The sequence below is a fragment of the Lemur catta genome, chromosome 9 (genome assembly GCF_020740605.2).
Source record: "Lemur catta isolate mLemCat1 chromosome 9, mLemCat1.pri, whole genome shotgun sequence".
In the NCBI taxonomy this organism is placed as follows: domain Eukaryota; kingdom Metazoa; phylum Chordata; class Mammalia; order Primates; family Lemuridae; genus Lemur; species Lemur catta.
In genome coordinates, this window is record NC_059136.1 from 98,678,597 (window position 1) to 98,696,843 (window position 18,247).

Consider the following 18,247-nt stretch of genomic DNA (forward strand, 5'->3'; position numbering starts at 1 on the left):
GCGGACACAAGGGCAGTTCTTCTGATGTCCTTTGAATGTATTTATCTCTTTGTCAGAGAGCTAATTCTCTATTTTTATGCACAAATATCCCTTTAGAAAGATATCATTAATGTTCATTCTATTTCCTTCCACCATCTCACCACCTTTGTAAGATTTTTTTTCAAAACCTAGTAGCTTGAATTGGTGGCTGCTTCAACACACAGAATTACAAGGTTTAAATTTTGCTCTGAGCTTTTCATCTCTCCACTGCCCTAGTTCAAAAATCATTAACCTTATTTATAATTTTTCCCACATTCTTTTTACCTCCACTTTCCAATTAATGAATGCTTTTTACAATTTTACTTTCTTTCCCTGCTAAATATCTTCCTCCTCATCACAAAACAAGGCAATGGTTTAATGCGCTAGCACGAGGCCAGGAAGAGCGTTGGACCCCGGAGAGGAGTCACAGCCTCAGAGACTAGAGCATTAAAAGGGGAATTTGATTCAAATTGGAAAAGCAACAGACGCTCCTCATGAAGCGTCTCAGGAGCGTGGCTTGACCCAGGAGGCCTACTTTCGGGTCCTGAGATTTGGCAGTGACGAGAAAAAGTGCCAGTGTCTTGTGACATTCGCCTGTTAGTGTTGCCAATTACTAACTTTGCCCTGATTTTTCAAAGACTGACTTCCATATTCATAAGACAAATGCTCTGAATTTCTGATGTAGTTAGTGCAGTCTGGTATCTTCTTTGCCCCAAGCCCAGTAACTGACATGAAGAGAAAGGAAATTTTAAGAATCTAAATATTTAAAAGATTAATTTCTCCCTATACATAAAAATATATAGATATAAATATAGATATAGACATATATTTGCACATAAATATATTGATATATTATATATTCAGATATAATACATATATAGTGTACTGTGACTGTGTACACAGACACACTGTGTGTGTCTGTGTGTGTGTTGTATTGAAAATCACTTATTAATTCTTTGAAAGTACATACATCAATGGATGAATTAAAATCAAAACTTCATTTCTCCGATGACTAACATATAGTACACAATTTATAAAATTTAAAAAATAAAGGAAATAATTAAGGAATATTTATCTTAACCCTTAACCCCATACTTTACTCCCTTGTAGCTATTTAATTGTCTCTAATTAATCATATGTCTATTTTCTCTCTTTGATGGTAAACACTATGACAGTCAGGAATGTGCTTGTTTTGGTTTTTAAGTCATTAAAATTAACAGTACTTGACATATATGTATATATAATATGCACTTATTGTATACAGAATCAAACCTTGTTTATATTGTATGTATATTGATATGGAAATTTATACACATAGAAAATGCTTATGTGGTTAAAAATTGAGTGATATGTTATATAACATTCTGTATTTTTCTTTTTCACTTAATACTATATCTAGAGTTTCTTTATAAAAATTAGGTCTTTTAATAATAAAATGTTATTACAGTTGTCTCTTACAACTGGGAATACTGAGCCTCAGAGATATTAAGGAAATTATCCAAGATTATACAAATAGCATATGACAGAAGTAGAACTCTTACCTAGAGGTCTGTTTTACTCTAAAGCAGTTGTACTTAGTCTCTAGTTTGTTAGTCAATTCATTACTAGTAAAAACAAAACATTTTTATATAAGCTATGATGATGAATATATTTATTTTGCCATCATCTCTGACTATTTCCATAGAATATATTCCTATAGAAAGTCAGAAATTCATTGGTTATGAACATGTCTAAAACTACAGATGAGAATAAATTCCTTTTAGGAATATTATATCATTTGACACTGTTGTCTGTGTATGGAGGTACCTATGTCACTGTACCTGTACCATGTTGAGAATGATCACTTTTATTAATATTTGTCTACATGATGTTCTATGAATTGCTAGGTTTTTTTCCACTTTATTATTACTGAGATTGACTACTTTTCCATATACCTATTGGCACGTATTTTTTTATAGAGTGGCTTCTCGTTGCCTTACAGCAATGCCAACCACATTCTTGTTACCTCTGAGAAACTTCACATTTTACTCAATAAAAATGCATTAATTAAAATGGAATAAACTGCTGCCATGTAAATTTAATTCTTTTCCCCATTATAGAATGAAAACTACAAACACAAAACTATATCCATCTCCTTTCCATTCCATTTTCACTGCCTACACAAGGCTGTGCATTAGCTGCTGGATGTTTGCTGAGAAAATGAGTAAATGAGCCACGTCATCGTAAACCATTCAGTTGAGTTGTTTCTCACAGACCTGGGTTTTGGTCTCACTATTTTTTTTAATAACTTTATACTATTTCAATGATTTTTAAAAATTAAATATGGCTCAATAGAAATATACAATATTATATATTTCAAGTGTTTATTATTAATACATTAGAAAACTTGTTTTTTTCCAAGTTTAACCCATATCTGGCCATTTCACTGAAAACATTTATTGAACATTCTCACTACATAATTAGTTAAACTGTTAGGTTTAGTGTTATGGTTAAGGTTCCCTAAATTTTTCTATTACACCTTTTGATTTTCAAAATATATAATCACATACTTTGCAAATAACAACCAGATGATTCCCTTCTTGATACTTATATTTCTGATTTATTTGTCCCTTATTCAATTTTGGTTATGATAATAGTGAATCTAGACATCTTCATTCTACTGTTTTATTGGTACTGTTTTACCTACGAGTATATGATATTAGCTAATAGCATGGTGTAAACATATTTTATAATGTTACATAGAATGTTTGTATTATTGATTATTCAAGATTTATATCAGGAATTATTTCTGAATGTTATTAAATGCTTTTTAAATGCAAATAAATAATATCCTCATTTGTAGTTGTTTTGTTGTGAAATATTTTATTTTGATAATTCCATAAATTTTATCATATTTTATTATTGTAATAAATTTTATTCATCCATGCTGACATTATTTAAATTCTATGGAATGCTTCAATTTATATCCTAAATTGGTAGATCTATTATTTACTTTTCCTGTGTTGTCTCTGTGTAAGAGTTTTATAGGATTTAAAAATTAGAAAGCTTTGCGCATATTTCTAGAGTACGAAAAATGTATGTAAAGTATCTTCCTTAATGTTTTCTTAGGCAATTTCCTCAATAATTCATTTTCTATGACAGTGTAATCATAAATGCTTATTGCCAGAAGACCAGCTAATCTATCTTTTCCATTTTACACATGAAATAGGAGCCCAGAGAGTTCAAATTACTGACCTGCTATCATACAGGGCAGGACACGTTTCCTGTCCTCTCACTGCATTTGTACCCACAGCCCCTAAGGAAGGGCAGAGCTTGAGAAGAAGGAAGTCCAGCTCCCTGATCGCCACGTAGAATAACTCTACTAGTCAAACAGAAACATACGAGTGAAAATATAAACCCAGGTATTCACATTTCTAACATGATCATCTGGGGAATTAAATTATTTTTATGATTAATCATAGTGATATAAATAAATATTTAAAGTAACTACTTTGACCATGTGATTTCAGCCAAGAGTCATGAATTCTACCTTGTCCTGGCTAGTTAACATGTTCAGAAGGACCCCTGAAGATAGAAAGACATACCGAAAGGTGAATATAACCTATCCACATTTATAATATAATAGAATTTAGAAGCAACAGGGAAAAGAAGATAAATGGAGGTAAATGACTCAGCTGAGCAATTAGAAATGTGGCCAAGGTCTGCTATAAATGGGTTTTGCATTTTGTTTTTCTCTTTCCTGTTCTTGTCATTTTTCTTTGGTGCACCTGGGAACCATATATGGGGCCCTTTCACTCTTATATAAATTTTGACCTGGAGATAGTAAACCCAATAGAAACATGAATCATGCCCAGATAGGTACACTGTAGATTCATGATGCCAAATTGAATAATTAATCAAAAAGCTTAGCATGACTAATTTTCTAAATTTACTTAAAAAAACTATAATTGCAAATAGCATATTTTATATAACACTGGAGCACGTGGTAATGACTGGATAAAATTCCAGTCTAGAATAGGATCACCCAAATAATACCTGTATTAATAATAGTGTCCCCACTTGCTCTCAATGACATGATAAAGAACAAGCATAGCAAACCTGGTTGGCTCAGTCGAGGCTAATATTAGGTGAATATGCAATGCAGGTAAGTACCCTGTCATAAGCAAAATATCTTACCTAGAAAGATGAGGTAGATTGGGTATTACGAAGGAAAATTAAATATTCTAAGGTAAAACTGAGAAGATGAGTGATATAGAAAAATGGGAAATAAAAAAGATATAGTAGTCTTTGGTACCCAAGAGATTAAGATTTGAAATCTTTCCCTTCTTATTAGCTTTCATAGATAAACTAGTTATTGTTCAATAAACTGATAATCTTGAGTAAAGTTCAATTATAATTATTTTTAAATTTGCATTATATATTCCAAACTACTTTGGAATATTATCCATACATTTAAAGGACACCTTTTTCAATGTGCCATGGCTTTAGTGATGGAAACGATTTGACAGTATTATTAATTATAAAATTCTCATAATTATTTTCAAAAACTAGCTGGAATTTTTATAAATAATGTATTAACCTACTTCAATGAATCCAGAAAGTAAAGTATCTCTTAAACTTTTTTTTCCTCTCATAAAAATTAATGCTACTTGTGAGAATATATAGATCTGACTCAATCAGAGAATGCTTGTAATGTTAATGAAAACCTGAGTACCCATAGACTAAACAACCATGCAAATTGCTTCACAATCAGAGAGCAATGTCATGCAGAGCACAATGTAAATGTTGCTGTGAAGTCTTGTTTTCCATTATTGCTGCAAAATGTTATTAAAAACATTTGTGAATTCAGAGCCAGGCGCGGTGGCTCACACCTATAATCCTAGCCCTCTGGGAGGCCGAGGCGGGTGGATGGATCGAGGTCAGGAGTTCGAGACCAGCCTGAGCAAGAGTGAGACCCCATCTCTACTAAAAATAGAAAGAAATTATCTGGACAACTAAAAATATATATAGAAAAAATTAGCCAGGCATGGTGGCGCATGCCTGTAGTCCCAGCTACTCGGGAGGCTGAGGCAGGAGGATCGCTTAAGCCCAGGAGTTTGAGGTTGCTGTGAGCTAGGCTGACGCCACAGCACTCTAGCCCGGGCAACAGAGCGAGACTGTGTCTCAAGAGAAAAAAAAAAAAGGAAGAAAAACAAACATTTATGAATTCAAAATTATTAAATCTTTTGACCTACTCAAATGAAATTATCCCCAAAGACATAGCTTCAGAATTCTAATTTCCCTTCAAAACATTGTATATTTGAGGACTTAAATTAATTTATTAGTTTATTTAATATGATAAAATTAATCTTTATTTTGCATTTCATTTTAATAATTTTGATAGTTCAAGAGCTGCATTTGATCTTATGATAATTTTGTCTGAGATGAGTTATTATCTTGAAGCATTTTTTCAAATTACCATTTGCAAATAGTCTCAGAAATTGCAGGTGTTCACTTGTTGAGCACAAATCTGTTTAAAGGCAAAAGTAGCAAAAATGCAGAAAACCACAAATAAACACATTGAATATAAACACACAAAAAATGTGTTTGCCGAGCCCTTTCATGTTATCGTCTTATTGCTTTGGCCTCCTCCCCATATGGAAATGCTAATGTAAAACCAAAATCTTCCTCCAGGAAACCTCTTTAATGTGTCTTTTTTTAGTGCATTGTTCAGACTAGAGTGGGAGCTATTCATGAGCCCAACTGTGAACAGTTCGGAACTCTTTCTTACACAGGCCACTTACCCTACTCTAACAGTTCACAATAACCTTTCTTTAGGTTAAGGCAGGGGTGGAGAACCTTTTCATGTTGGAAGGCTGCATTAATTCACCTGTAATCAAATAAGACTGCATTCAAGAAACTTCATTTAGATATACTTAATGTATATTATTTTGTAAAAATCTAACTACCATGTACTTAATATTTTCAAAAAATGAAAAACGTTTGTTAATCTTAAAGTTAACTAACCTTTTATTAACTTTGTTGTGTCTGCTTTTTGTTGGAAAGCTTTGAATGTTTGGTTGTGACATGGAGGTCCACAGTTTCAGTTGATCCTCTAGATGGGTATCAGTCATTTGTGACCTTAAGGGCATCTTGATTTGTGTTAGGTAGGAGAATGTATATTTGCAGCAACAAGTGGATGAAAATCAATAAAGCATTTTGGGGGCATGTTACCGAAGGCATGGATATTCTACTACATTTTTACATATTTCAATTGAGTATTTCTTAGCATCGCACAATGACTTTAAAATGTCATCTACTGAGAGATCAATCAATTCCACCTGTAGTTCTTTAGGTCCCTTGGTGTATCAACTAGGTGAGGGTGAAATGCTAATTTGAGTATGATGTTATGATTCTTAAAGCCTATGAACCTTTAATTGTATTTTCCAATTAGTAGGTCTATGACAGCTGCATATTCTTCAGATAATTCACATATATCATCCTGCTCATCAGTGATCTTTGCTAACTGGAGAAAATATTCATCAGAAATTTCCTTTTGAAGAAGAAGTATTTTGAAAAGAAGAAAGCTTTTTTCAAAATGCTTGCAATTTTTTTGCCACTTAGCATATATAGACTTAGTTTTACCTTGCAAAGAAATATTCAAATAATTTTGATTTGACATGATATCACACAGAAATGCTGCATTCCTACAGAAATCAGTAATTCACATTGCTGATTTTGTTCTTCATAAAATTTAACTGTCTGTTCTCACGAGAAAAAATTTTGGTTAACACCTGTCTCTGTGATAGCCAACACATCTTGGAATGATAGGGCAAATCCACACTGAATACCTCATCATTCAACTTTAGCATGTTACAAAACTGAGGATGCCATGTTGCATTTGCAGGAATATAATTAACGATATTTATAACTTGTTACAAAGTGCCACTTAAAATAGCTTTAGCACAGAGGTTTTGCTAATGCAAGATACAGTGAAAAGAAATGGGAGCATCTGGATCTGTTAATACTTTTCTTTATCTGTGCAATAAACCCTTCATGTTTCCCTGTCATGGAAGGTGCACCACCTATACATACACTCACTAAATTTGCCAAATTCACTTAAACTTCATGACATTTGTCTTGAAAGTTGTTGAAGATATCTATTCCTGTGTTCTGTTTGCAAGAGTGCCCCAAACGAGTAACTCTTTGTAGCAAAGAAAATCTTCTGTTATGACCTGAATGAAGGATAAAACCTGTCCTGAGTCAGTATAATCAGTTGATTCATCTAAAGCAACTGAATAATATATATTTTACTTTTGAAGTATTGCTTGAAGTTGTTCTGTGAAGTTGAAGGCTAATTCATGCTTCATGATCAGCTATGCTTCTCCCTGAAAGAGGCAGTGATTCGTACTTTGAAATGTTATCAGGGTCTAAACATCCTGCAACTTCGACAATGCATTCTTCCACAATTTCTATGTCACTGAATGGGTTCCTTTTTTTCCTGAGTATATAAGCTACTATTGCTTCAGTGGCATTATGTCCAGGTCTTATTGCTCCTTGAAAGAATTGTCTTTGCTCTTACTTTTTATCTTTTAATTTCTGCAATACAACTTTTCGTGCCTCTCCCTCTAATTTAAAATATCTATGGTCCTTATGATAGGTATAATGCTGATGAGCATTGAATTTCTTTAATTTTAACATTGCAGTATCACAAAACAAGCAAATCATCTTATCTTTAGCAGAAACAAGATAATATTGCAATTCCCAATTCTCATTGAAAAATCTGTTTTCTTCCTTCAGCATTCTTTTGGTCTTTTTGACATGATGGGCTCTTAAGTAGACAGAATTAAAAAATACTGTAGAGCTGTGCAACTATTCCCAAATTCCACTTCAAGCAGAAACACAGTGCACCATTGTCAAACGCTGATGACAGACTGGCATACTCGACTCCCACAAACTTGCCAACTAGCCTCATGCAGTAGTGGCGCCAGTCAGACAGGGGAAGTTAGAACTAAATCATGAGGGTAACAGCCGTCAAATTAGCCCTTATGGCTTCCTAATGTTCTAATTGTGTCAATCTGGGAGGATTATTTCATTGAAATTTATTTTATTCTTTGATATTTTGATACTTTCATTTTAAAAATAAAATAAAAATACAAAAGAATAAAATGTATTAATAAAAATAAAAGATAAGGACCCACAAGGCTACAGGTTCACCACCCCTCAGTTAAGGCCTTAAAATGTCCCTGTTAAAGTACTTATGGGGCCGGGTGCAGTGGCTCACACCTGTAATCCTAGCATTCTGGGAGGTCGAGGCAAGAGGATTGCTTGAGGTCAGGAGTTCAAGACCAGCCTGAGCAAGAGTGAGATCTCATCACTACAAAAAGTAGAAAACATAGCCAGGTGTGTGGCACATGCCTGTAGTCCTCGGTACTCAAGAGGCTGATGCTGGAGGATCACCTGAGCCCAGGAGTTTAAGGTTGCAGTGAGCTCTGATTTCACCACTGCACTCTAGCTGGGGACAGAGAGAGATTTTGTCTCAAAAAAAAAAAAAAAAAAAAATGGGTTGATTGGCAGTGGGGTGGGGAGTGGAGGGAGAAGCAAAGGGATGATTAGATTTTCCAAAATATTTTTAAACAGTTGTATGAAAATCTTTTATTCATAAAGTCTGGAACTTAATTCCACATTCATTTATTCATTCACTCCACAGGTATTTCCTCCTACAGGCCAGGCACTGACTGGCACACATGCCGGGGTCGCGTCCCTCTCCGCTCTGGTCGGCAGGGTCTCTGGGTTCCCTAAAGCTCTTACAATGTATCCACCAAGTGCCACTTAGCCCGCACTGCCTTGCAGTGTGCATTTCATGGGACATCCACCTGCTCTACCCATGGAGTTTCAGCTACTGGAGGGGGAAATTGTGTTCTGTATTTAGCACTGACCAGTATCTCATTGTGGAAACATTAGAGGTGCCAGTGGGATGCTGACGGGGCCGGGTAGTGTGCAACAGGCCTAGAACTCGAAAATACATTCTCTGCGTGTATATTCCTTAGTTTTCAACTCATACAGAGTCTTCCTTCGATATTTCCCAATGACCTGTTTGGGCCTACTGGCTCCTTTCCCACTGGGAATCACTTTGAACTACACAGGAAAATATCCTGATGTATTAATATATAATCATAAAGGATATGATAATATTTTAATATCCAACTTTTCAATTCCAATCTTTAGGAACTATTTTTATAACATAATTATTTCAAGGACTTTTTAAATATGAGCATTGATTTGGAAGAAGGAAGAATGAATTTGGAAAGAACAGAGCTTCTACATTAAAAAAACATTGGTTTACATTCCAGCTGCAGAGCTTAATTCATATGACTTCTTCAATTCACAGTAATGTTTACTTAGCACATACTACACGCTGAAAAAGATGTGCAAGGCATTGAGGTCTGAATGGTGAAATAAGCATGAGCCTTTCAACAATGAGCTTAGTGTCTAGGAAGAGCTAATAAATGATGACAACCACAGCAATAAGTATAGGCATGAGGTTTGTACAGAAAGCTAGAAGATTGCATGGCAGCACATCTGTTGTATTTTAAGGAATCAAGGAAGGAGTATTTGGAGAAACAAAAGTAAAAATCAGCCAAAAAAAGGGAGGGAGATGAAGGATAAACAAAGCACCTCAGGCAGCAGAAACCTGGAAGGAAGGCCCAAAGGTGAGAAAGAGTATACAAGTTAGCTGATGAAGCCAATGTGAATGTCTGTATTTTATCTTAAAATGGGAAGTGTAATACTTGTAATATCCACCTCACAGGGCCTTATATATAAAAATCAAATAAGATGAAAATCTGAGATAATATATATGAGAATTTGAGCATTTCTCCTTTCACTAGGGAGGTTTCTATTTATAATAAAGACTCGTTCTGAATTATTACTGTTATTCAATTGTTAAGGTACAAGTAGAAAAACAATTTTAAGTTATCAAATTCATATAAATATTATTACAGTGTGTATAAATATAGTATATTTAATGAAGTTCATTACAAGGTTTTTACATCTTAGTTAAAATCCCTTATACATTGTAAATATCATAAATTTAATATATCCAATTTTCTAAGTACCTAAATCTCTAACAAATAAAATGTTCCCAACTATTAAATAAGTGTTATAAATCTAATGAATTAAACTCATAAAGCTGATAAATTTTAAGTATTTCAATGTTGATTACAATCTTAGCAAAAATTCCTTTATCCTTTGCAATCATGAATGAGACTAATACAATTAGAATCTTTACACATTTCAAATACAAATATAAGGTTTATCTGGCAGGTATCTAATCCACCAAATTCTTTTAAGCATAATAAATACCACAACTGTGTACACACAGTTGTTCTCAATGTAACACAAAAATATTCAAATAATGTATTCGATTTTCTTCATAATTTTTAGTATTTCATACTTGTTGTACTAGTATTCATATTTGATGCTTATATACTAACAATTATATCATTTAAACAAATCATGATTGTCGTTCAAGTATTTTTGTGTGAAGCATAGATACATCTGGTCCAAATGCCTGTCCCCAGCGGGTCTCATGCCAGCCCAGATCCCAGGAGGAGGGATGGCGATGTTCGCCTGTCACCCTGGGGCCGGCCCTCCCCTGGGAGCTGGGATCCCAAGCAGAGCTCTGTGCAGAGGGGTCCTGAGCAGAGGACCGGGAGGCTGTGCCCCCGCCTCCCCCGTCGTGGTCCCTGTGCGGTCCGGGACTCGTTCCCTCACAGCCTCCCTCCGCGCTCCCAGACACCCTAGGCAGCACCGCCTCGCCCTCCACCGGCGCCGCAGGTGGGCACCCCCGTCGCCATCCCCAGGTCGCGAGGCCAAAGCCGCCATGGCCCGCTGACAGCCTTGCCCGGCGCGCGAGCCGGCCTTACAACTGCGCATGCGCAAGTCGCCGTCACAATGACAGCGGCCGTTGCCTGGTGAAGCGTCCCTATGGCAGGAGCCCTGTGCGGCCAGGCCGGGCGAGTCCTTGTCAGGCTCCGGCCTGTCCTCTCCAGGTTGCCCGACAGGAGGTCGTCCGCGGATCCAAGGAGAAGGAGGAGGAGGGCTCAGCGGGCCGAAGAAGGCTCTGTGGTCGCAGCGTCCAGGAAGCAGCAGCGGGGTCCATGGAGCGGTCGCCCATCGCCACCTCACAGCCGCCTGCTGGCTGCGTATGTGAGTCTCCCCGAGAGTCCGCAGTCTTCACGCCCGTGACTCGCAAGGCTCGACTGCCCGTAGGCCCCTGTGTCCCTGTGTACTCAGGGGTCCCCCTTCGCCGGCCGCAGAGCCTGGCCCTGTCGGGACCTGCCTGAGTGCCTGTGGCTTCTGAGAGAGAGAGGGAGGGAGAGACGGAGAGAGGGAGAGATTGAGAGAGGGAGAGAGAGAGAGAGGTAGATTCCAGGTATGTGTGTTCGCAATGGGGAGTAACTGCTCTGTCCTATTCGCCGTTTGCCTCAGGGCTGCTTGAAGTCACCTTTCCTCCTGGTGAGCCCCTTGGTGCAGTTCCGCTCGGGCTATGGGCCGGGTGCCACTCGTTTACCGTGGGGTTCCTGCATGGGGGAGGGATGGGCTGGTTCCGTCGGGGTTGGGGGTGGGGCCACCTGAGCCCGGGAAGAGTAGGAACGTCCTCGCCGCCAGGAGGGGAGCCAGCTGTGGCACCCGAAGAGGATGACAGCCAAGCTGAAGACGACCACGACCTCCACCTCACCAGGAACTCTGGAGGCCAGAGAGCTGTGCAGGGAAGGCCAAGAATGAGATTCTGCCAACCTTGGGCCTCGTGCCCTACCTAGGCTCACACCTACCTTCTCTGACGGAGGCCAGAGGGCAGAGAAGCAGAGACTCCGGACGGAGAACATCTGTCCGTCCACAGGGGCCTTTCCGGCTAGCTCGGCCATCCAAGGAGGCATCCCCGTGGCGATTGGCAGAGCTTTCTCCTGCCGGGGTGCCAACTTGTACAAGAACACCACGCCCCCATATCTTTTCTCTTCCTCCCTGGTTTGCGAGGGCCTGGACCCTTCTTCATCTGGATGATCCCTGAGCGCCAAAAAACATTCCCACTCCATCAGGGACAGCACTGGGGGGCATCCAGTGCGTGAGGCTTTCCTACTCCACAGAGCCTTCTTAGTGACCGGGTAGGCCTGACGTCCGTGCCCATCGCCCAGCCATTTCTTCTGCCAGCAAGGGAGTCAAGTCTTGGTGTCAGTGCCCCATGGGTCCTTCCCCATGGTTCACATGGGCTGAGCAGCTGCACACCTTGCCTGGCCTTTGCCTTCGGAGGAAGAGGCTGTTTCACTTGCCGTCCGCTCTCCTTTCGTTCCTTTCTTGCAGGGAGATATACGCATGGCTTGTTCCTGGGGAAGCGTGGGCAGGGGTGGGAAATGGCTGGCAGGGGCCTTTGCCCGCCACTGTTTGCACTGAGGGGGTAGGGCAGGAGGACGAGGGACTGGGTTTTGTGTGGCTGCAGGGTGGTGGTGGCCCTGTTCCCCTTCGCTGAGGTTGGGGTGCTGAGTGCACTGCCTGGGTAACCGTTTCGTCTTCGGGCAAGAATGCCCAGTCTTGCCCAGGCCTGCAGAAGCGGGCCTGTGCATGTGGTCCTAGGTAGGCTCTGCTTTCCCCGAGCTCTCCTGGGGCCCCCGGGGCCCTGGAAAGGCTGCCTTCTCCCCAAGGTCGTCCTTGGAGCGGGCCGGTCCCGTTGGCGAAACACCCCCTGCCCCCTTGCACCCTGCTGGGATGTCAGGTCTTAGCCAGGCACCCCTCTCTGGTCATACTTGCTGTCCCTGGGACTTGCCTGTCTGCACCTTTCCTCCTACCCTGAAGAGCAGAGGGCACAGGCCGCAGGCCCTGGCAATGGAGACTGGGACTTGAGGGCTGAAGAAGGCTCCGTGGCGGCGTCTAGGAAGCAGCAGCGGCATCCAAGGACGGGTCCACCATCGCGACTTCACTCCCACCTGCTGGCTGTGTACCTGTATCTTCCCGAGAAGTCACCACGCCTCTGATTCGGGAGGCTGGACTGCCAGATGGCCGTGCGCCTCTCTGTTCTCACGGGTCCTTCTTCTCCCATTGTGGAGCCTGGTCCTCTCAGGAACTGCCTGAGCGCTTTTGGCTTCACAGAGAGAGAGAGAGAGAGAGAGAGAGAGAGAGAGAGAGAGAGAGAGAGAGAGAGAGAGAGAGAGAGGTGGTATGTATGTGTGTTGGCAGGTGGGAGCAACTGATTTGCCTCGGGGCTACTTGAAGTCACCTGTCCTCCTGGTGAGCCCCTCGGTGCACTTCCGCTCAGGCTAGGGAGCCGTCCGATTCGTTTTCCGTGGGGTTCCTGCTTGGGAGTGGGATGGTGTGGTTCCGTCGTGGTTCTGGGGGCGCCACCCGAGACCGGAAGAGTAGGAAGGTCCTCACCGCCAGGAGGCGAGCCAGCTTTCCCACCTGAAGAGGATGACAGCCAAGCCGACGACGACCACCACCACTTCAACAGGAACTCTGGATGCCAGGGAGAGGTGTGCAGGCAAGGCCAGGAAGGACATTCAGCCACCCTGGGGCCTCGTGTCCTACCTAGGCTCACGCCTACCTTCTGTGACAGAGGCCGGAGGGAAGAGAAGCAGAGACTATGGACGGAGAACATCTGTCCCTCCACAGGGGCCTTTCTGGCTAGCTCGGCCATCCAAGGTGGCATGCCCGTGGCGGTTGGCAGTGCTTTCTCCTGCCGGGGTGCCAGCTTGTATACCCACTGACGCCATGCCCCCATATCTTTTCTCTTCCTCCTCGGCTTCCGAGTGCCTGGGCCCTTCTTGATGTGGATGAACCGTGTGCGCCAGAAAACATTCCCACTCCATCAAGGACAGCACTGTGGGGCATCCACTGCGTGGGGCTTTCCTTCTCCACAGTGCCTTCTCAGTGACTGCGTAGCCTGATGTCCATGCCCGTCCGCCCAGCCATTTTTTCTGCCAGCAAGGGAGTCAGGGCTTGGTTTACGTGCCCCATGGGTCGTTCCCCATGATTCACATGGGCTGAGGGGCAGCACACCTTGCCTGGCCTTTGCCTTCTGAGGAAGAGGCTGTTTCACGTGGCGTCCGCTCTCCGTTCATTTCTCTCTTGCAGGGAGATATATGCCTGGCTTGTTCCTGAAGAAGTGTGGGCAGGGGTGCGCAATGGCTGGCAGGGTCCATTGCCCGCCACTGTTTGCACTGAAGGGGTAGGGCAGGAGGACGAGGGACTGGGTTTTGTGTGGCTGCAGGTTGGTGGTGGCCCTGTTCCCCTTCGCTGAGGTTGGTCGGGCTGAGTGCACTGCCTGGGTCACCGTTTTGTCTTCGGGCAAGAATGCCCAGTCTTACCCAGGCCTGCAGAAGCGGGCCTGTGCATATGGTCCCATTAGGCTCTGCTTTCCCCGAGCTCTCCTGGGGCCCTCTGGGCCCCTGGAAAGGGTACCTTCTCGTCCACATCTGTCTTGGAGCCGGCCGGTCCTGTTCGGGAGGCACCGCTGCCTCCCTCCCTGCGTCTTACTGGGCTGTCAGGTCTTAGCCAGGCACCGCTTGGGTCACACTTGCTGCCCCCGGGTCTTGCCTGGCTGCGCCTTTGCGCCTACCCTGAAGAGCACTGGGGGCAGGCAGGAGCCCAGGGCCATGAAGACCGGGCCGGTACCTGGTGGGCCCCCCGGGTCCTTGGAGCCACAGGACACCTAAGTTGGTGAGCTGTTACCTGGAGCCTTCCCTCTGGCCTCAGGTAACTCCTTGTGCCCCACAGGCCCCGTCCCCGCTCACGCTCACCAGAGTTCATCTTCGCCGCCGCCGCCGTGGGCAGCCACGCCTGTCCCCAGTGGGTCTCATGCCAGCCCAGATCCCAGGAGGAGGGATGGCGATGTTCGCCTGTCACCCTGGGGCCGGCCCTCCCCTGGGAGCTGGGATCCCAAGCAGAGCTCTGCGCAGAGGGGTCCTGAGCAGAGGACCGGGAGGCTGTGCCCCCGCCTCCCCCATCGTGGTCCCTGTGCGGTCCGGGTCTCGTTCCCTCACAGCCTCCCTCCGCCCTCCCAGACACCCTAGGCAGCACCGTCTCGCCCTCCACCGGCGCCACAGGTGTGCACCCCCGTCGCCATCGCCGGGTCGCGAGGCCAAAGCCGCCATGGCCCGCTGACAGCCTTGCCCAGCGCGCGAGCCGGCCTTACAACCGCGCATGCGCAAGTCGCCTTCACAATGACAGCGGCCATTGCCTAGTGAAGCGTCCCAATCGCAGGAGCCCTGTGCGGCCAGGCCCGGCGTGTCCTTGTCAGGCTCCGGCCTGTCCTCTCCAGGTTGCCCGCCAGGAGGTCGTGCGCGGTTCCAAGGAGAAGGAGGAGGAGGGCTCAGCGGGCCGAAGAAGGCTCTGTGGTCGCAGCGTCCAGGAAGCAGCAGCGGGGTCCATGGGGCGGTCGCCCATCGCCACCTCACAGCCGCCTGCTGGCTGCGTATGTGAGTCTCCCCGAGCCTCACATAGGCCCCTGTGTCCCTGGGTACTCAGGGGTCCCCCTTCGCCGGCCGCAGAGCCTGGCCCTGTCGGGACCTGCCTGAGTGCCTGTGGCTTCTGAGAGAGAGAGGGAGGGAGAGACGGAGAGAGGGAGAGATTAAGAGAGGGAGAGAGAGAGAGGGAGATTCCAGGTATGTGTGTTCGCAATGGGGAGTAACTGGTCTGTCCTATTCGCCCTTTGCCTCAGGGCTGCTTGAAGTCACCTTTCCTCCTGGTGAGCCCCTTGGTGCAGTTCCGCTCGGGCTATGGGCCGGGTGCCATTCGTTTACCTTGGGCTTCCTGCATGGGGGAGGGATGGGCTGGTTCCATCGGGGTTGGGGGTGGGGCCACCTGAGCCTGGGAAGAGTAGGAACGTCCTCGCCGCCAGGAGGGGAGCCAGCTGTGGCACCCGAAGAGGATGACAGCCAAGCTGAAGACGACGACGACCTCCACCTCACCAGGAATTCTGGAGGCCAGAGAGCTGTGCAGGGAAGGCCAAGAATGAGATTCTGCCAACCTTGGCCCTCGTGCCCTACCTAGGCTCACACCTACCTTCTCTGATGGAGGCCAGAGGGCAGAGAAGCAGAGACTCCGGACGGAGAACATCTGTCCGTGCACAGGGGCCTTTCCGGCTAGCTCGGCCATCCAAAGAGGCATCCCCGTGGCGATTGGCAGAGCTTTCTCCTGCCGGGGTGCCAACTTGTACAACACCACCATGCCCCCATATCTTTTCTCTTCTTCCCTGGTTTCCAAGGGCCTGGACCCTTCTTCATCTGGATGATCCCTGAGCGCCAAAAAACATTCCCACTCCATCAGGGACAGCACTGGGGGGCATCCAGTGCGTGAGGCTTTCCTACTCCACAGAGCCTTCTTAGTGACCGGGTAGGCCTGACGTCCGTGCCCATCGCCCAGCCATTTCTTCTGCCAGCAAGGGAGTGAATTCTTGGTGTCGGTGCCCCATGGGTCCCTCCCCATGATTCACATGGGCTGAGCAGCAGCACACCTTCTTGCCTGGCCTTTGCCTTCTGAGGAAGAGGCTGTTTCACTTGTCGTCCGCTCTCCTTTCGTTCCTTTCTTGCAGGGAGATATATGCTTGGCTTGTTCCTTGGGAAGCGTGGGCAGGGGTGGGAAATGGCTGGCAGGGGCCTTCGCCCACCACTGTTTGCACTGAGGGGGTAGGGCAGGAGGACGAGGGACTGGGTTTTGTGTGGCTGCAGGCTGGTGGTGGCCCTGTTCCCCTTCGCTGAGGTTGGGGTGCTGAGTGCACTGCCTGGGTCACCGTTTTGTCTTCGGCAAGAATGCCCAGTCTTGCCCAGGCCTGCAGAAGCGGGCCTGTGCATGTGGTCCTAGGTAGGCTCTGCTTTCCCCGAGCTCTCCTGGGGCCCTCTGGGGCCCTGGAAAGGCTGCCTTCTCCCCAAGGTCGTCCTTGGAGCAGACCGGTCCCGTTAGCGAAACACCCCCTGCCCCCTTGCACCCTGCTGGGATGTCAGGTCTTAGCCAGGCACCCCTCTCTGGTCATACTTGCTGTCCCTGGGACTTGCCTGTCTGCACCTTTCCTCCTACCCTGAAGAGCAGAGGGCACAGGCCGCAGGCCCTGGCAATGGAGACGGGGACTTGAGGGCTGAAGAAGGCTCCGTGGCGGCGTCTAGGAAGCAGCAGCGGCATCCACGGACCGGTCCACCATCGCGACTTCTCTCCCATTTGCTGGCTGTGTACCTGTATCTCCACGAGAGTGCCAAGTCATCGCACCTCTGATTCGGGAGGCTGGACTGCCAGATGGCCGTGCGCCTCTCTGTTCTCACGGGTCCTTCTTCTCCCATTGTGGAGCCTGGTCCTCTCAGGAACTGCCTGAGCGCTTTTGGCTTCAGAGAGAGAGAGAGAGAGAGAGAGAGAGAGAGAGAGAGAGAGAGAGAGAGAGACAGAGGGAGAGAGAGAGAGGTGATATGTATGTGTGTTGGCAGGTGGGAGCAACTGGTTTGCCTCGGGGCTCCTTGAAGTCACCTGTCCTCGTGGTGAGCCACTCAGTGCACTTCCGCTCAGGCTAGAGAGCCGTCCAATTCGTTTTCCGTGGGGTTCCTGCTTGGCAGTGGGATGGTGTGGTTCCGTCGTGGTTCCGGGGGCGCCACCCGAGACCGGAAGAGTTGGAAGGTCCTCACCACCAGGAGGTGAGGCAGCTTTCCCACCTGAAGAGGATGACAGCCAAGCCGACTACGACCACCACCACTTCAACAGGAACTCTGGATGCCAGGGAGAGGTGTGCAGGCAAGGCCAGGAAGGACATTCAGCCACCCTTGGGCCTCGTGCCCTACCTAGGCTCACTCCTACCTTCTGTGACAGACGCCAGAGGGAAGAGAAGCAGAGACTATGGACGGGGAACATCTGTCCCTCCACAGGGGCCTTTCTGGCTAGCTCGGCCATCCAATGTTGCATGCCCGTGGCGGTTGGCAGCGCTTTCTCCTGCCACGGTGCCAGCTTGTATACCCACTGACACCATGCCCCCACATCTTTTCTCTTCCTCCCCGGTTTCTGAGTTCCTGGGACCTTCTTGATCTGGATGAACCGTGTGCGCCAGAAAACATTCCCGCTCCATCAAGGACAGCACTGTGGGCATCCACTGCGTGGGGCTTTCCTTCTCCACAGTGCCTTCTCAGTGACTGCGTAGCCTGATGTCCGTGCCCATCAGCCCAGCCATTTTCTCTGCCAGCAAGGGAGTCACTTCTTGGTTTACATGCCCCATGGGTCGTTC